Genomic DNA, 20,324 nt, shown 5'->3' with positions numbered 1-20,324 from the left:
TATCTTTTGCTTTTTGTATTTCATAGTCTGAAACAGTCTTTATTATTTCCTTCCTTCTACTCACTTTGGGCTTTGTTTGTTCTTCTTTTTCTAGTTACTTTAGATTAGGTTAAGATTTTTCTTGTTTCTTAAGGTAGGGCTGCATTGCTATGAATTTCCCTTAGAACTTTCACAGAGTCCCACAGATTTTGAGTTGTTGTGTTTTCACTTTCATTTGTCTCAAGGTTATCTTTTGATTTCTTCCTTGAGCATATTGTTAATCCATTCATTGTTTAATATATATTAGTTTCATGTGTGTTTTTCAGTTTTCTTGTAATTGATTTCCAGTGTTATACCACCATGATCAAAGAAACAGCTTGGTATAATTTCAATCTTCTTAAATTTATTGAGACTTGTTTTGTGGCCTAACTTGGTCTATCTTGGGAAATATTCCACGTGTGCTTGAAAATAATATATACTCTGCTGCTTTGAGGTAAAATGTTCTAAAAATATCAATTAAATCAATCTGCTCTAATATATCATTTAAGGTCACTGTTTCTTTGTTCATTTTCTGTCTGAATGATCTATCCACAGGTTTCAATGGGCTGTTAAAAGTACTGTACTATGACTATCACTGTCAATCTCTCCCTTTATGCCCCTCAATATTTGCTTTATATATTTAGATGTTCCTGTATTGGGTGCATTGATATTTACAAGTTATTTCCAATTGCTGGACTGATTCCTTTATCATTATATAATGTCTGTCTTTGTCACTTGTTATCAAACCTTTGTTTAAAAGGCTTTTTTTTTTTTCATTTCCACTTGCATAAAATATGTCTTTCTCTTTAGTTTGTGCATGTATTTTGATCTAAAGCAGATTTCTATGTATAGGTCCTGTTTTCTTAACCATTCAGCCACCCAGGCTTTTGACTGAAGCATTTAACTTATTTACACTTAAAGTGATTATTGATAGGTATGTATTTATTGACATTTTATTATTCAGATTTTTAAAAATCTCTTTTCCTCTTCTTTTAACATTTCTTATAATACTAGTTTAGAGGTGATGAACTCTTAGCTTTTTCTTGTCTGGAAAACTCTTTATCATTCCTTTGATTCTAAATGATAGCTTTGCTGTGTATTCTGGACTGTAGGTCTTTAATTTTCATCACTTTGAAAATATCCTGCCTATCCTCTCTGGCTTGGAGTTTCTGTTGAGAAATCAGCTGACTTAAGTGAGCTCCCTTGTAAGTAACTAACTGCCTTCCTTTTGGTGCTTTTAAGACTTTCTTTACGTTTAACCTTTGGATTTTAATATGTCTTTTTTAAAGATTTTATTTACTCATTTTCAGAGAGAGGGGCAGGGAGGGAGAAAGAGGGAGAGAAACGCCAATGAGTGGTTGCCTCTCACGCACTCCCAACTGGGGACCTGGCCCGCAACCCAGGCACGTGCCCTGACTAGGAATCGAACCAGTGACCTTTTGGTTCACAGGCCAGCACTCAATCCACTGAGCCACACCAACCAGGGCGTAATAGATCTTGATGTGGGCCCTTTTGGTGTCATTTTGTTTGTGACCTTCTGCACTTCCTAAACTTCTGTGTCTGTTTCCTTCACCCAGTTTGGGAAGTTTTCCATCATTATTTCTTCAAATAGGTTTTCAGTTCCTTGCCTGCCTCTTCTCCTTCTGGTACCCCTATGATGCAAATGTTTTCATGCTTGAAATTGTCCCAGAGGTCCTTTAAACTACCTTTTTGTTGTTGTTGTTTTGTTTTGCTCTTCTAATTGGATGTTTTCTGCTACCATTTTTCTCAAATAGCTGATTTGATACTCTGCTTTATATACTTTTCTGTTTATTCCATGTATTTTTCATTTTAGTTATTGTATTCCTCATTTCTGACTGATTTTTTATGTTGTTGTTTTTTTTAATTTCCTCTTTGTTGAAGTTCTCATTGAGTTCATCTGTTCCTCTAGGAAGTTTGCTGAGAACCAGTGTTTTGAACTATGTACTGTATAGGATAGATTACTTGCCTCTATTTTTTTTCCCTGGAGTACTGTCCTTTAATTTGGGACATTTTACCTCATTTTGGCTGCCTTCCTTTGTTAGTTTCTACATACTAGGTAGATATGTTCCATCTTCCAGTCTTGGCAGGGTGGCCTTATGTAGTAGGTATCCTGTGGGGCCCAGTGGCACAGGATCCCTGGTCACATGAGCTGGTGCTTCATAGTGTCCTATGCATGGGTTGTGTAAGCTCTCCTGTTGTAGTTGAGCCTTGATTGCTTTTGTCACATCAGTGGGTAGAGGTACCTTCAAGTTGACTGGCTGTGAGGACTGACCACAACTATAGCAGATGAGCTGTTGTGTGTGAGCTCACCCAAGAGAGTGGGGTTCATTGTTGCAGGGCTTTGGGGCCTGCTGAGCCCATCCTTCATATGTGTTGTTGTGGAGTTAACTGGGTGGTGCTCTGGCGTAAACAGAGGCCAGTCACCAGACTCTTGGGAAGGGCTCCAGTGTAGGTGCAGGTCAGGGGCTGCCTGTTTCTGGCCTGGCACCACCTAATAGGAGCTACAAAGTGATCTGCATTTGGTAGCTGCCTGTGTTGGGCTTGGAGTTACCTCAGAGAGGTCACGCTATAAACCAAAGCCAGCTTCTACTAGTGTTAAGCTGGGGGCCACTTAACAAAGGGTACAGGGCACACTGAGGCAAGTGCTGCTTGTTTGGGGTTTATGTACCTTTCAGAGATTTTAGGCATGGGCCAAGGACAGCTGCTTGTAACAGCCACTGAAAGAGGTTCCAGCCGTGTGCAAGTTGGGTAGGGCAGATTCTCAGGGAATTATCAGGGTAGGGCAAGTTTGATGGAGCCTTGTATCTGACACCTGCCTGTGCCTAAAAGCTGGGTAGGAGCAGGGCTCAGCAAAAGCACTAGGTGCCCACTGCCAGCTCTCTGAGGGAAGGGCTCAACAAAGGAACAAAATGGCAAAGAGTACTGCCCCTCCAGCCCTCACCCTGAAGCCAGACATTCAGTTCCTCTCCATATGTCTGGCTGCTACTGGGTGTTGGAGGTCAGAGAGAGTGCAGGCTCTTTAAGATGAACACCTGGGACTCCAGCAGCCCTTACCCAGACAGAATTCCCCTGATTTCCCCAGCTAGTTGTTGTGGGGACTCCTGTTCCCAGCACTGGTGTAGGGCTGGGACCCCTTGCTCCTCATGGGGATCTCTGCAACAAGATAGCCCTCCCAATTCTTAACCACATGTGGGTGTGGTACCAGCCCATTTCACATCTCCGACCCTCTTAACAGTCTTGAAGTGGTTTCTTTATATCCTTAAATATAAGAGTTCTGTTCAGCTAATCTTCAGGAAGTTCTAAAGGGTGGTCATTCTGTAATTTAAATTTTGATGTGGTCGCAGGAGGCAAGCACAGCATTTACCTACTCTGCCATCCTGACCAGAAGACTGACAGTTTTTTCTTTCAGTGTTCTAAAGATATTGCACCATTATCTTCTAGCTTACATTGCTTCTGATGAGAACTCTATTACCCTTATCTTTGTTCTATTTTTCTTTGGCTGCTTTTAAGATTTTTTCCTCTTTATCACTTATTTTAAGCAATTTGCTTATAATGTTCCTTGGTGCCATTTTCATCTTATGCTTATTGTGTTTCTTGGTCTATAATTTTTATTACATTTGAAAAATATTTGGGATTATTTCTTCAGATATTTTTTTTTCAGTTCATGATTTTAAACAATTCTCTTTTCTCTGTTTTTCATTTTAGGTAGTTTCTATTGCTATGTCTTCATGTCCACTAATCTTTCCTTCAGCATGTCTAACATGCCATTAATGTCATCCATTGTGTCTTATATTTGACACTGTAATTTTTATCTAGAAGCTACCCCTACTTAACATGTTTAATTTTTCCTCTAGCTTCTCCAATGTATCATACACAGTTGTAACTATTTAAATGTTCTTAACCATTTAATTCATCATCTGAGCATCTAGGTTTACAACAGAAGGATTTGAATGCCTCTTTAAAAGCTACTGGCTTATTATAATGTCACCGTATTCAACATGTTTCATTAATTAATTACTTCCAAATAGAGAATTTTATCATAAGAAAACCAAGAAACATTTTTGTATTTTCCATGAGAAAAGAGATGTTTGTAGATCCCAGTATTTTAATGTTCTCACTTCCGAGATAACCAAATTCTTCGTTTATAAATTGACAACTATTTCTGAGTTTAAAATCATTGCCTGAATATGCTCATATTCCTTCATCTTTTTATTTTTAATTGATTTTAAAGAGGAAGGGAGAAAACATCGATGTGAGAAACATCGATCAGTTGCCTCCAACATGAGCTCCGAGGGGTTTGAACCCACAACCTAGGTATGTGCCCAAACCAGGAATTGAGCCCACAATCTTTTGGTGTATGGATGACCAACTTAGCCACCCAGCCAGGGCTTTTCTCATCTTATTTTTAAAGAACATTCTTTCTCTTTACTCTGTCTTCATCTTAAGCTGAAATTTACCAACTTTCTGAAAATATTAGGTTATAATATTAAAAGGGGGGATCAAAATATCCAAGTATTTGAGATTGTTTTTATATTTGGAAAAAAATCACTTTTACATTAGAGATTCAGAAAATAAAACACACTAAAATGGTCTTGGTTGACATGTATGGTTACAAGAATTGAGAATCACTCACCGGTAATTCTCACTTTAATCCACTGTAAAATAGCTTCAGACCCAATACTATATTGAAGTTGTTATTTTTAAAAGTACCAATGACTTCAGATACCAACTGGGAAGCTTTTGTGATTGAAAGGAAGAGCTATTAAAAATTACACAGGGTCAACAGACATAAATCAAGGCTGTCTAACTAGCAGTTATGGTTCTAACAAGGATTAATTATAATCACCAAATCCCAACCTTCTTATGTTTTGTTATTTTAGTACAGAAAAACATACATACAAACATTATTTTTAACTCTTCCTCCTGCCCCTACGTGCAACTCCTATTTCTCCAGCTCCCCACTGTGGAATGTACCCTTTCAGACTTCTTCTCTGCACTTACTTGTGCACGAGGTTTTCTGGCAGTAGCTGTTACATAAATGAAATCACATGTACTGGTTAGTGTCTTGCTTTTTCATGTAAGCTATTCTTAAGATTTTCTTAAAGAACTACATCTATATTACTTCATTCTTTTTCATGGCTGCTTAATATTTTACTGTTAAGGGCAAATCATGATTTCGCTATTCTGTGCTTTCATTTTTCTTCATACATTTCTTCCTCTGCAGGGAATAATCACGTAACATTCTCTATGAACCTATGATAGTATTTTTGTATTACAGATATACAGAAGTGAAACTTCTGGTTCAGAAGTATGCATTTTTAAAACTGATAGCTACTGCTCTGGCCAGGTCACTCAGTTGGCTGGAGCACTGTCTTGTACACTAAAAGGCTGTGTTTTCAATTTCTGTTCAGGGCACATATCGAGGTTGTGGGTTCCATCCCCGGTAAGGGCATGTATGGGAGGGAATCCAACAATATTTCCCTCTCTCTCTCTCTCTCTCCCTCCCTCCCTCTCTCTAAAATCAATAAAACCATATTTTCTAGAGGATTTAAAAATAAAAATTATTAAAAAATAAAACTGATAGATACTGCCTAAATCTGCTAAAAAATAAGCTATTTATACTCATTTCAGTAGTTTATGAGTACCTACTTTACAATTTAACACTAATATCAAAATTTTCCAAATTTTGCCAATTTTATTAGTAAAGATTTTTAAAAATCCTATCACATTGATGTTTTCATTGGAATCTCTCAGATTGCTGGTGTGGCTGAGTATCTCTTCAAAACTTTATAGGCTAGTTTCTACTTCTGTGAATTTTCTTACATTCGTTCTCATTTTCTACCAGGTAGTCATTTTCATACTGAGTTGTAGGCACACGTTGTGTACTTTGAGTATTAGCTTTGTCTGTTACATATCAAGAAGTTTATCCCAATCTATTGCTTGCCTTTTTAAAAGGCATCTAAGTTTGACATCTCACCTGAAAAGGCTTTCTTTACCCTGCCTGCCCCCCAATATTTTTTAAAATTCACTTCTTCTAAAAGTTTTGCCATTTTGTTTTTTACTTATATTTACTTCATTTGAGAAAATTATCATATAGTTTTACCCTTTAATCTATTAATATAGTGGATTACATTAACATGTTTTCTAATATTGAATCAACATTACACTCCTAGGATTCAACATATTAGAACTGGTGTAACTTAATGATTAAAAGTCCAGGCTCTGGAGTCAGAATGCAGAAGCTCAAGTCCCAAGTCTTTCACTAACTAGTTGTATGATCATATGCACGTTATCTAGCTTCTCATGCTTTAGGGTCATTTTTTAAATGGTGACAACAGTATCTACCTCAGAGGTTTGTTTTAAGGATTAAGTAAATTGATACATGTAAAGATGTTCAGAGCAGCACCCAGAACACATAATTTGTTTACTACATATTCTTATTGTTTACTAAGTACCTTACATTTGCCAGGCATAGAGTAGGCAGCATTGCCGAAGGTGGTAAAGTAAGGCCAAAACTGGCTTTCTGCTTGTTTTCATATATAAAGTTTTACTAGATCACAGTCATAACCAATGTTTAGAATCTATCTATGATCATTTTTATGCTCCTACAGCACAGTTAAGTAGTTGCAATAGAGTCCATAAGGCCAAAAAGCCTAACATATTTACTATCTGTTCCTTTATAGAAAAAATATTGCCAACCCCAGCAGAACTATTCAAATTCAAGAAGTTCATGGTTTAATAGCTGAAAGACAAGTAAAGAAATATAAATGCTACAGTATGACATTGTGTTATTATGGAAACATGGCAATTCAGTACTAAATGACAGAAAAGATTCACACAAGTGAAAAGAGGCAAAAGAAGAGATATTTTATGGGAGAAACAAGATGGCGGAGGAGTAAGTGGACGCTACACTAACTTCCTCCCAGAACTACTCTGGATTTACAACGTAATTTTGGAGAAATCATCTGGAATAACCAACCGAACACCAGCTGGAGAGAAGTCTTATAACCACGGAGAGAGAAAAGGCCGCTACATCACAACGTGACCAGTAGGGAGTGCGGAGACGCGGAAGGGGCTGGCTGGCGTCACACGGGTAGCAGCTGAAGGGACTGAGAAACAGCTCAGCAGCCGGGGATTCCCCCTGAGAAGGGCAGGGTCTAAACCCCCAGCTGAGCTTCCCAGCCTACAGCAACAGAGTGGAAAGTAAAATAGTATCCAGCTGAGAAAAGCCAAAAGCCACAGGGTTTCTTGCTAGCCAGAGAGAAATAGCTGGAGAAAAAGAGCTCTTAAGCAGATCACATATGAAAATATTCTGCCCCACTTACCCTGGGCACAAGCAGAGGGAAGACAGACAAGACAGGAAATGCTTGGGGAGAGTTTGGTGTGGTGGCTTTGAGGGGAACACTGGGGAAGCGGCCGGCAGGGTCCCAGTGCTGACTCATCCCCAGTGCTGCAGGCAGACCATTCCCGGCCAAGTGGCGTCAGCCTGAGGGGAAGCAAAAGCCCTGCCTACAGGAATTAAGCTGCCACACCCACGGTCCTTAAGCCTGACGGCTAATCACAGATTGAATAGATTAACAACTAAAGAAGTCAGACAAAGGCAGTAGATCCCTGGAAGTCTCCAACAGGCTGCCTAGGCCCAGACTGGTACAGGATCTGACGCCATCAGGGGCAGATCCAGGAAGTACAGATCATTCTAAGAAGCACCAACAAACAATAGGAGTCACAAAAATGGGGAGACAGAGAAACAACACCCCATCGAAAGGAAAGGTAGAGTCCCCATAAAGAGTGCTAAATGAAATAGAGGGGAGCAAACTATCAGATATGGAATTGAAAGCATGGATTATGGAGAAGCTCAATAAGCTCAGCGGAAACTACAAAGAACTCCAGAAAAACTACAGTGAACTCCAGAAGAACTATAAGGAACTTACTGAGAATTATACCAGCATCAAAAAGGACATGGAAGCTATCAATAAGAGCCAGGAGGAAATGAAGAATACGATCTCTGAATTGAAGAACACAGTAGAAGGAATTAAAAACAGGCTAGAGGAAGCAGAAAATCGGATCAGCGAGCTGGAGGACAATGTAGACAAAAACTCACAGACAGTGCAACGAAATGAAAAAAGACTGAACAAGACTGAAGAGGCTCTAAGACAGCTGCAGGACAACATGAAACGTAATAATATCCGTATCATAGGAATTCCAGAAGGAGAAGAAGAGGAGCAAAGGATAGAAAACCTCTTTGAAAAACTAATGACAGAAAACTTCCCTAACATGAAGAGAGAAAGAATCATGCAAGTCCAGGAAGCACAGAGGGTCCCAATGAAGATGAACCCCAACAGACCCACTTCAAGACACATCATAATTAAAATGCCAACATTCAAAGACAAAGAGAGAATCCTAAAAGCAGCAAGAGAGAAACAACTAATAACATACAAGGGAGCTCCAATAAGGCTATCATCAGATTTCTCAGCAGAAACACTACAAGCCAGAAGGGAATGGCAAAATATATTCCAAGCAATGAAAAACAAAGGCCTAAAACCAAGAATCCTCTACCCAGCAAGGCTCTCATTCAAAATGGAAGGTGAAATAAGGAGTTTCCAAGACAAAAGAAGGCTAAAAGAATACATCTCCACCAAACCGGCATTGCGAGAGATGCTAAAGGGTCTGCTTTAAGAAGATGAAGAAACAGAGAGAGACAGAGAGGAACACAAGTACAAAGGGGGAAAATGACAATGAATAAGTATTGAAAGAAAGAAGGAACTTCTACCATTTGCAACAACATGATTGGAACTAGAGAGAATTATGCTTAGTGAAATAAGCCAGGCAACAAAAGAAAATTACCTTATGCTATCACCTGTTACAGGAAACTAATGAACAACACAAACAAATTAGCAAAATTGAACCAGAGGTATGTAAACAAGGAATAAACTAACAGTAACAAAGGGGGAGATGGGAGGGAGAGAAGTGGTAAGAAGGGGAAGGGTCTAGTCAAAGAACATGTATAAATGACCCATGAACAAGGACAACTGGGTGGAGACTGAATGTGGAAGAAGGGGGGGCAGGATGCAGGGAAGCAAGAGGGGGAAAAAAGTGAGACAACTGTAATGGAAAAACAGAAAAATTTTTAGTGGGGGGAAAAAATAAAAATATAAAGAATAGAAATGCAAGTTCAGTGAATATTAGAAGGACAAGGATTTTCCTTCACACTGTATATATTTTCTCCCTATCTGATCCCTCCAGAATTTGGCATTCTAAAGAAGTAAAGACCTAAGTTTCTTTGTATAAAACTAATAAGACCAGTTGTTAATAGAGGTTTTTTGTGTTTTTTTAAAATAAGACTTTGAATGGAATGTCATGCCTAAAGGAGACATGCTTGGGCTTTGGTTGTTACCAAAAAGCCCCGAGCAACTGGGACTGACTTTCAAAGGTAATAAAAGTCCACGAGATAAAAGGCCTGGTACCTTGGATGGATGTGCAGTCCATAGCAATCTTTCCAGGGAAGGAATGAAGGTTGTTTTTCTGAAAGATGGCTAGAAGGGACCTTAAGGCACAATGGAAAACCAGGAGGACCTGGAAAAGACAGGTGTTTACAGGCAAGGCTGAATGCCAGGTATGTGGCTCAGCTTCTGTGCCCTGAAGGGCAGACTGAAGGTCACCCTAAATGTTCCTTGCGTAAGTTCCAGCAAAGCAGAACTAAAGATCATAAGTGATCATTTGCTGCTCTTGTTGTGTTTATGCAAATGAACAGGATAAATTAAAAATGAACTTAATGCAGTCCCTTTAATGACAAGGAGGGTAATCTTAGGGAGAAAAATCAAGATTCAAGGAAGATCACAATGCCCAGTGGTAGACTATAAAGTAGTGCAGCTAACCATCTTTAAAGTTTCTTTTCATTTAAAATTTGTTTTCATTTGAAAGTTAAACTATGTCTGTGGCATTATCAAAGATGTTCAATTTACAGGCAAGAAGAATGTCAAATGCCTTGCAACTGGATGTCTTTCCGATAAGACAGTCCTACAGATTTAGAGACTTGTATGTGGGTTATGTTACATAAATTAACATGTGTTTTCTGTTTTCAAAGGGCATAAGCCTACGATCTCATTACCTGAGTGATTGTCTGTACATATAGGCCTCACTTAATCCTGTCTGCATTGCTGCCTCCTGAGACTCAATGGTTTGGCTGAACTAAGTGGCTGGGTTGGTGAAGAACGGGGTGGTCTGTGGGCTTCACTTTAAAACTGGTTTCTCTTTTCTATCCTAATGGCTTGGACAGAAAGAGCCCAGAGGCCTGAGAGGGGGGAAACCTAAAATATTTCCCTCAGTCCAAACTAAGTATAATGGACAAAAGAGTTTTGGACAGGTGAGATGTACCTGGCATACCTTCCTCCAAAGAAGCCCTTCTTTTCCCTAATGTGGGACATTGAAAAATTAATACCTGTCTTTTGTCATCTAGTGGTTACGGATTGAATGATGTCCTTTAACCCTGTTGCCCCCAGAATACAACAAGGATGCCAGCCTGTTAAACCAAGCATGCCGTTGTCCAGAGACAGCCAACCAACCTGGAGTCTGCACGATCCTTCCCCTTGTGGGAAAGCCACCCTCCCCTCCACACCCCCACTCTTATTAGGGATTTCTTGACCCAAGGGTAGGTAGGACGACGACCATGTCCAGCTTGAAGCAGCTAGAGGAGCTCAAGACCTTCGTTCATTGTTCTTTATAAGACTGTAAAGGGTCTTAAGTCTGAGAGGGAGGGATTGTTATTTTTTATTAAAATATTTAACTAATTATTTTTTTTAAAAAGAGGAAGAATATATGAAAGGGTGAGGCAGGAGAGCTTGTATGTACGACCCATGGGCGTGGACTTGGGGAGGGGATTGTTGGGGAAGGGGGGTGCTGGGCGGAGGGGAGCAAAGGGGAAAAAATTGGAACTATTGTAACAATATAATCAATAAAATACTTTAAAAAAAGGTATTTTATTTACTTTTAATTATTTAAATATAAGCACTTGCTTACGTGTCTTTATATCTTATGCAAGTGTGTGATTTACGAGAAGAAAGGGAGTATGACCTTCATTTTTCTGACATGTATATGCTAAGTATCTAGGACATTTAAAGGTTTTTAACATAACTAAACGGTGAAAATAAAAATAGGAACCTAGGTGACAATGATTAGACATGTCTGACAAAGTTCTAGATATAAATATTCTACAGCAAGCATTTTACTTGCTATATTAAATGGACTCTCTCTTTTAATCTTTGTAATAGCCAATTCTAAGAGATATATCATATTATAACCCCTCTCCAAAGTTAAGAAACTAAGACTCAAAGAGGTAAATAACATGCTCATTTATACATAGACAGTAAGGGAAGAAGTCAGCATACAAACCTATATCTCTCTAATGTAAACCATATGCTCTTTATACTACAAAGTTGGAAACTGGTGGGAAATAGATATAGTCACAGAATAAACAAAGATGCAGCAAAAATTGTGGTGTGATTTGAATTTCTAAAATTAAAAGGGAGGGGGAAGGTCAACTGTTAATTTCTCTTCATAGCAAAATTTTAAAAAATATTTTATTAGGTCACAATTTATGAAGATTGAAATTTAGTTCAAAAGATTTATACTGTTTTAAAACTTAAAGTGTGTACATTTACAAAGTATAGAAAATGCTGGTATAAATAAAAATACAAAGTTAACTTAAGTTTTGGGGTTTTGTTTGGCTTTAATGCTTTTAAAAGGAAAAAAAAAAAAACCACTAATTTTATCCAAGTGGCTCTCCATCCTATACATCTTTTTTTCCCCCAGCCTGTAATACTATCGCTGATATACAAGCTGTATTTACTAGTGCCTTTGAATGAAAAAAATGCTTTTATGCCATATTCATGCTTTCTCAATGACACAAAATATAGAGTAACCCTAGCCAACTGATTCGTGCAACCATAATTCAAGGCATCACTATTCACCTGGTATTGATAACATGAAACACAATGTGCAGAAAAAAACAGAATGCCTTAGAAATACACATTTGTAAAATCAAAAGCTTCAAAGAGATATTTCATGTAAATGAATTTTCAAAATAACTGATACCATTTAAGTCACTATAATTTATCTTTAAAGAATTTAATGAAAATATTTTAAAAGAGATTTATAGGTCTTTCTTCTCCACCTAATCTGCACACCATATAAGCTTTTTTGATAACTCCGGTTCATCAATGTAAATATCAATTATTAGACTGTTCTACAAACAGCGGTCTTCTTGGGAGTTTTTGAGGGATGTCCAATTGTTTTGCCTTTTCACTAACTTATCCTAGACTACTTCTAAAAACAAGGCTTCCCATTGTCTGTTCTCCTGTTGTCACAGACCACCGGCACCCTAGCAAAAGTTTCTAAAATGCCAGTTGTAGTTTAAAATATGTAAAACCAGAACAGGCAGTCGATATACTTAACCATATACACATTCTATATCAAGCCTGGGTGTAGCAATTTTCACTCCTCTAAGGTCTGGCTCAAAAGCTTATCTTCTTTCACTTCCTAGTCTGCAACCTAGTCTTGGCTGTTGCTATCTGCATATTTTCTTTATTTTTATTACAACACAGGGAAAAATACAAATGACAGTCATAAAAAGACACACTAAACAACCATGAAGACAAATGATATAAGGCGCTTTACATTATATGCTACGTATATAGAAAATTACCTAGCCAATTTATTAGCTAAGAGTCAGCAAACTAGGCCCACTGGCCAAATTCTGCCCAAAGCTGGCTTGTTTTTGTTTGACCCTTGAGCTAAAAATGTTTTCTACATTTTTAAAAGGTTGTAAAAAAACAAATAAAAAAAGAATATTCAACAGAAACTCTAAGTGGCCCGTCAGGCCTATGATATTTACTATCTCCCACTCTACAGAAAGTCTGCCAACCCCTAATCTAAGCTATAAGATATATAAGCCATTCCTTATACATAAAGCTTAAGCTATGAATATGTCAAAGCAGATATATACTGCTTTCAGTGATGGGTTCTTAATGATACAGCCACTGTCTTGTCCAGCCATGCCTATTCCTTTCTTGACCACAGCTTAGCCAAAAATCTCTACCCTTCTTTCTTCCTCCTAATGCTTGTTCTTGGATGCTCGAAGAATGGACTCCTAGCTACTGGTACCAGTTATGTCTGTCAGTCTTTTTAAGAATATTATTCCTTTTGCTATCTAAATCTTTCCTAAGCTTCAAGTCTGACTTCCTCCAAATGCCATTCAGAATCTTTCTAGCTTTTTAGTGTCCTCACTTTCCTGTAAATTACAGTTCTTTCTACACAATTTAATAATACTATCTTATTTTTTACTAATGAGTTCCTGGGTGTTAGTCTAGTATCTCCAACTAGTTTGTAAACTGCCTGGAGGAAGGAAAAACATCACATTGCTTCTATATGTATTCCCACTTTAATAATAGCTCATCATCTTCTAAGAACACTCCGACTTCCTTTCTATCTTGGACAAAGATAAAGGGTAATAAGTGATGGGAAATATCAAAGGATAACATCCACAAAAACACTTGATATGAGACCACAGGTTACACTGAGAACCTCCAAAGTGTGAAAGACAAGCAAAACTATTACGGGGGGAGAACAGAGAAATAAGGATCAAGAGATAAAGAGACCACTAAATAATACTATGAAATAAAATGAGACCAGAATATTAGGAATAATACATGTTATAAACAAACAAAAAAAAAAAAAAAAAAAAAAAAAAACACCCGAAATTTGCCTTTCAACACTATTGGCCATTCATTTCTTTTCAACAAGCAGCTCTTGACACTGATATCGGTAGAGGCCATTTTTCTTTCTTCCTTTCTTTTCTTTTCTATCTCCCTCTTCTTTCTTTCTTTCTCTCTCTCTCTTTCTTTCAATATCATAAACAGAAGCACTAAAAGATTCAATTGAATAGATGTGCACAGTATTCTAAATCTTTGGATTATTGTGAATTTATTTGAGGTCTGCCAGAAAATGCTAGGAATAAAAAAAAAAAAATCACTTATCTTTTTATTACCTAATAAATTTGGAACTAATATGCATATCCCTACATCACTCAAAGATACTACCTAGACTCATTTTTATTAAAAAAGCACCCAAAACATTACAATTCATCAAATTGTAATTTAAAAATACAGGCCTTGGATGTATAAACACAAAAAATATAAATATAAATTTTTAAAAGCATAAATACAGGGTAGGGCAAAAGTAGGTTTACAGTTGAGTACAAGAAACAAGTTTATTCTTGTATTATTATTTATTACTTTATTACTTCCCATATGAACTGTAAACCTATTTCTGCCCCATCCTGTATTACGCATGAGACTAAACTAAAAATAGACAAAATATAAATTAAATTCTCTTTACTTAAGTAAAGCCACAAAAAGACAATGAGAATATTAATCATGCATCCCTTCTCTTTTTTTCTGGGTTTTACAGTCTCTTGACCTGACCTATACCTAGCTAGTTAGAAAACAGGGAGAAGTTTTAAAATTAGTAATAAGATATGCTTATTATACTGTAGAAATTTAACAATTAAAACACTTATGCATGGTAAAAGAAATCAGCTCTAAATTTACTCACAGAAGAGGGGAAGTGACGACACAGATGTTACTGAAAGATAATCATAGAATCAGTTTTTTGAAGCCACATTATTAATTTGGAAAAGCAAAATACCCTCATAATTATGTCTGACTAAAGCCAGTATTAACCAAAAGTTTAAAAGTTTATTTTTCCTTAACATTCAATAATTCAGACAAAAAGGAAAAAGAGGGAGTTAAATTCAGAAGCATACAGGTGGCTAAAGGCCGTCAGCCTGGATAAAAAAATGTTTTGGTTAACCTACACAAGGACACTCAGAGATAATCTATGCAAGGAAAGAGGAAATAAATAGTAAAATTTACTGTGATAGTGACGTGTTTAAATATAAAATTATTTATCAAAAATTTTAACAAGATTTTTTTTCCTGTCAAGTCATCATCTCTTCTTTCCACTAGCTGTTATTTTTAGTGAAGACAAGATTATCAGTGGGCTAAAAAGCTGAAAGCAAAATTTTAGTTTCTATGTTATAAAAGATGTGTTAAAAATACTTTTTATCACTGTTTTCTGTGAAGTCCACCATCATTCCGAGGGCACTTTTTATCATCACATAAGAAAAATCAATTCAACCAAGAAAACATCAAAAATCAAGGTACTCACTTCTCTTCGATATTTTTAGGTGATTTAACTAAAACTTACAGAATGGCAAGAATTACGGATTAAGCAAATACATAAAAACTAAATATTCATGTAAATACAAGCCCATAGCGACAAAACTCAATTAGTTTCTGCCTAACATATGGCTCCAGCTCCTGAGTGACATATGTTGAGCACTGTTACCGATAATAGCATTGTGATAAAATATTAAAGTAACAGCTCAACTTTTTCTATTGCATTCTTATAATACAGAAAAACACACATCAACTTTGGTTTCAAGAACTAAAAATAAAGACCACAGTTAAGAAGCAAAATAATTATGTTGCTCAGTTTTAAAGTCATCAGTGAATACATAATAAGGGTTATACTGTAAAAAAATAATCTTGTCGGCCTGTTATTCTTAGTTAAAAGATGCTCAGACACAGGTTTTCACAGACTTTCGCAGAAGAAAATCTCTTAATTCACGATTCTTAGCAATCCAGCAACCATTACACACCCCCCCCCCCACAGAAATATCCCAAGGCTTTTAACGCTAACAGTTTAACTAAAAAAGTCTTAAAGACTACATTAATTAAAACAGCCGCTGCTGTGCCCGCTATTTTATGGCTAAATTATTCGTTCTTTTTTTTTTTTACCTAACGCTTGACGTCCCTCCACAGCCGCGTCAAAAGTTCAGCGATTCAGGCTGTTAAAACAGGGGGAGGACTGTAGTCACCAGTCACGCTCCTGACTGAACAGGTAGGTAAGTCCGCAGGGTAGAGGGACGGCCAGGTACTGCCACTAACCCAACAAGATCAAACACACAAGGGCCGGTTTTCGAGGTTTTAACCCCAAGATGAGCAGGGGAAAACTCTCTTAATAAAGCTTTTCTAGTTTTGAGGCCGCCAGGGAGACCGCTTTGCGATCCTCTCCCGAGGGCTCCGTTTGCAGCGGGCCGTAGGCCAGGGGGGCTTCGGTAGGGCCGCCCACAACTCCGCGCCACCTCCTCTGGCTGGTGGCGGTGCCCCGCCTCCGCGACAACGTGGAGGTAAGACTCCCACCCACAGGTGCCTCGCCAGTGGCTGGGTCCCATGCCCGGCCCCGCTCCCTGGCCCAGAGCGCGCCCGCAGGACGGGGTGGTCCAGGCCCTCGACGGGCCCACGCCCCGCTCGGTGCACCGGCTCCTCAGCCCCAGCCTACGGTTTCCGTGACGCCTAAGGGGCCGGCAGAGACGGGGATGGCTGAGTTTCTCCCACCTTTCCTGGAGGGCGCACCCACGCTCTCACCTCCGTGTCACGCCGCTTTGGGGCGGAGGAAGGCGGCTACCCTGGCGCCTCTTCTTCAGGTTCTGATCGTTCCCGCTCTACCTCACAGGCAGAGCCGGCTCTCGGGGCCGACGCCGCCGCCGCCGCCCGCGCACTGACTCTTGGGGTGGTTTCCTGGCTGTGACGGCGTTGCCTCAGCCCCGCTCTTCGCTCCCTCTCCGCGTAGCTCCCGCTTTCTGTTTCACCCGAGGGACCACGAACGCCGCCGCCGCCATGCTTACTACGGAGCCAGGAGGTGGAGCCCGGAGTCGGCGCATCCAGTGCGGCTGCGCGAGTCCAGCCGACGGCGCCGTTGGCTGGTTCCGACCGGGCGCCCGCTGACCCCAGGGTCTTCAACCTTAGCGCTAGCCGCCCGCAGGGTCGTGGCGTCAGAGAGCCTCCGCAGCGTCCACAGCTCTCCCGGGCTGCAAGCGTTCTCCTGAGGCCTTGCTGCGCCTAGTTCGTCGTTCCTTCTGCCAGGCTGCGAGCTACACTAGGGGAATGTGGCAATAATTGACGTTCCTAGGGTCACTCACACAATTCTCAGACCAATTTTTAAAATACCCCCCATCCCCGCTTTCTGCGACGCGCCGGGTCAACCTGTTTGTGAAAGCACAAGAACTTAAAGGGGAAAGGTGAAAAGACAGCTCAAATGGGCTTGGGTGTTTTCAATCCTAAACACCTGAGAGCCCGGGACCTCTGTCGAAAAAAAAAAGTATTTAGGTATTTACTTAAGTTGAAAACGTGGGGGTTAATTTCTTGGTCTCTTCCCCAGTCAAATCGCGTGGAAACCCATTACTTTAATTTGTACAACAGCACGAAGACTTATAAGCGAACGCAGCAGAGATTTTCTTAAACCTCCAGCAACGGCGGCGCTGCAATATTGCCTGCCTGAGGGCTGGCCGTGTCGCTTACTTCCGTAGTTTCCAGTGGAGGATTTGAAAAGGGCGTAGTCCTTGGGACCCAGAGTCCAACCCCAGTAATTGTCCCTTCAAAAGGCTGGATGTCACCTGGACCTATATTATGGCTCTATTTTTTCTTTTTTTTTATATTTTGCTGTATTTGAAAATAGTATTTTTATTTTAACCTTTCCATAGAAGTCCCTTTAAAATGTACTCTTTCCCTATATTCTTAAATACAATGGTCGATGAAATCCTTTGTTGATGACCGGCCGTCATATTCCATACCTTGGCCGTGCCCCTTAAAGTCCCAGGGATTGTTGAAATTAATTACTTTTCTCTTTTTTTCCCTTTGAAGTGTTCTCAGCACCTTTTCTAGTGTCTGTCACTGCTTCTCATCTCATTTGTTTCTTTTTCCACTCTAATCCTTCCTCTCTTTTTTTCTATTTTACAACTTATTTTTTCTTATTTTCTCCTTTCTTGACTAGTTTTCTCTGCGACTCCAGGTGATGGTTGATAGGATGTTTATATCCACAGCCAGCTAATGAGAGAGATTTTTTCTTCCCATCAGTAAATAGGACAGTGACGTTACAGCAAGTGGTCTTGAGATATTTTCATTCCTCTTCATTATCAAGTTTTTTCACTGTGAGAGGTTTCCTTTTCTTTTTAAAATTAATATATTTAAATTCTTTATTTTAATTAAAGTTAATATACATTAGTTTCAACATTTACAAAGTGACCACCACAATAAGTCTAGTAACCATCTGTCATCATACATAGTTATTATATCATTTATGCTCTTCCCTATACTGTACATTACCATCCCTGCAACTTATTTTATAACTGGAAGTTTGTACTTCTTCATCCTCTTCCTTTTTAGGTGTTTCTTCAACTTCCAGATTTGGCCCTCTTCCAGACAAAACGCTGGAAAGCTAATCTCTGAATAACTAAAGCATAACTTGATATTGTTTTAAAATAAGAGGATTTATAAGAATGTGGGTGAGTAGGATGGCTTCTCCCTCTTGCTGTTCCAGCTCTGTTTGGTGTGAGACTAAGCTAGTGGTTTCCAAACTAACTCTAAGTTAGTAATTTCCAAAGCTTCTTACTTGGGAGCTTTTTAAAAAGACTGAATCTTGTAATCCACCCCTCAAGATTTTTATTTCTTTGTGTATGTTGGGTTGGGGGAGCAAAATGGTATTTTTAAAAATACTATATATTTTTAAAGTATGTCTTGGGCATACCTACATGTGTATGCATAATAACGAAAACACGTATTTTGAAGGAGACTAAGACATAATTCAGGAATATCATTGAAATATACCTGGAGAGTGTAGTTAACAATATGCAATGCTGTAAGTCAAGTGAGGACTGGAGAATTTATGTCCCATGAGAATAGATCACACACATAACTCTAGCATGGGCACCAGTATGAATTTTCTAATAATCCGAAGAGGGACAAGAATTTACATTGGCTATGAACAAATCATTTTTCAGTGTTTCATTTTTCTTATCAATAAAATAAGGGTCATTTTCAGTCCTCATCTTTACTGAGCTTTCAACAATACTCAACACTTGAATGACTTATTTCCTTGAATATTTTTTCTTCCTCAGGCACCATACTTTCTTGATTTTTTTCCTATATTTCTGGATACTGCTTCTCTAATTTCTTTGCAGTTCCTTTTCCTCTTCTTAATTATTAAATATAGGAGTATCTCACAATTTTGCTTAGGTTCTTTTGTTTTCATTATAATCTCTTGGCCTAAACATCATCACCCAAACCAATGGTTTTAGTTATCATCTATATGCTGATGATGTTCGCATATGTGTCTCTAGCCAAGACCTTCCTCCTAAATTCCAGATCTGATACCAGCTGCTTCATGGACATAGGCACTTAATGTCTCAACAGTTTAGTCCAACTGAGTTCATAAACTCTTCTTAGTTTTCTTTTCCTCTCATCTATCTAATTGTTCAAGTCAAATATGTAGTAGTCGTTCCTGATATCTTCCTCACCTTCAAACCTCATGTTTGTTTCAGCACCAAGTCCTAGCAATTTTATCTCCAAAACCTTTCAAATTAGTCTACTTCTTTCCAATTGCCACCAATTTAATCTGTTCTCACTGCATTCAATTGGAGCCCTTCCATTCATTTTCTACTTTGCAGCCAAAACAATTTTTCTAAAAGCAAATAAGACTGTATCATTTCTCATATAAAACCCTTAAACAACTTCTCATTGCTCTGAGGTAAGACTAGAATTCTTAAGGTAGCCTACCAGACCATGTGAGAGGTCTTGCCTTTTCCAGTCTAATCTCACATCACTCTCCCCTTCCTCACCTTCTTTTGATTTTTCAAATGCACTGTGATCCCAATAGCCACAAGCTCTCTGCACATGCTCTTCCTCTCCCTTTTAACCATCTTCTCTTACTCATCCAAGTAAGCAAAAACATTTCCAAATTTCCAGACAAGTTCAAGAACCCTTGTGGATGTCAGCCCTTCTACTAACATGACCCTTTCCCTCTGACTCAACTACAACTTGTAACATTTTGATATGTGTGAATATTAGATATATGTCTGTTGCTTCCTTCATGAGAAGAAGAATAGTGCCTGTTTTTGCTAACACATGTAACAGGTGCCCAAAAAATATTTCTTGTATGATTGAATGTTATTTTTTGAGGTCCCTTTCAGGATTCTAGAAGGTTGTTGAATCATGCAATTAGATTACTGACACTTTTGAGAGAAAAACCTTCTGTACAATTAGTGGGAAGAGATACAGGAATATGTTAGGACATAATTATCCAAGGGGCTGTCAAGTTTCTGTATATCATTGAACAGTGGCACTAGCAGGTTTTTTTTCAGACTATATTTTCCAGGATGTTTGTATAAGCAA

The 20,324-nt window shown here is 38.6% G+C and overlaps 1 protein-coding gene across 2 annotated transcripts in view; it reads right to left on the bottom strand.

Moving 5' to 3' along the window:
- FNDC3A (fibronectin type III domain containing 3A) overlaps positions 1-16,645 on the bottom strand; it is a 244,613-nt gene extending 227,968 nt beyond the window's left edge. For both annotated transcript variants that reach the window (XM_090258101.1, XM_090258102.1), the window contains exon 1: positions 16,524-16,645. The gene's annotated coding sequence lies outside the window, so the exon portion shown is untranslated. The remainder of the gene's footprint in view (positions 1-16,523) is intronic.
- Positions 16,646-20,324: the final 3,679 nt, after the last annotated feature.

This window comes from Furipterus horrens, unplaced genomic scaffold (genome assembly GCF_987537825.1).
Source record: "Furipterus horrens unplaced genomic scaffold, mFurHor1.1.pri manual_scaffold_12, whole genome shotgun sequence".
NCBI lineage: Eukaryota > Metazoa > Chordata > Mammalia > Chiroptera > Furipteridae > Furipterus > Furipterus horrens.
This window is presented reverse-complemented; position numbering and strand designations above follow the sequence as displayed.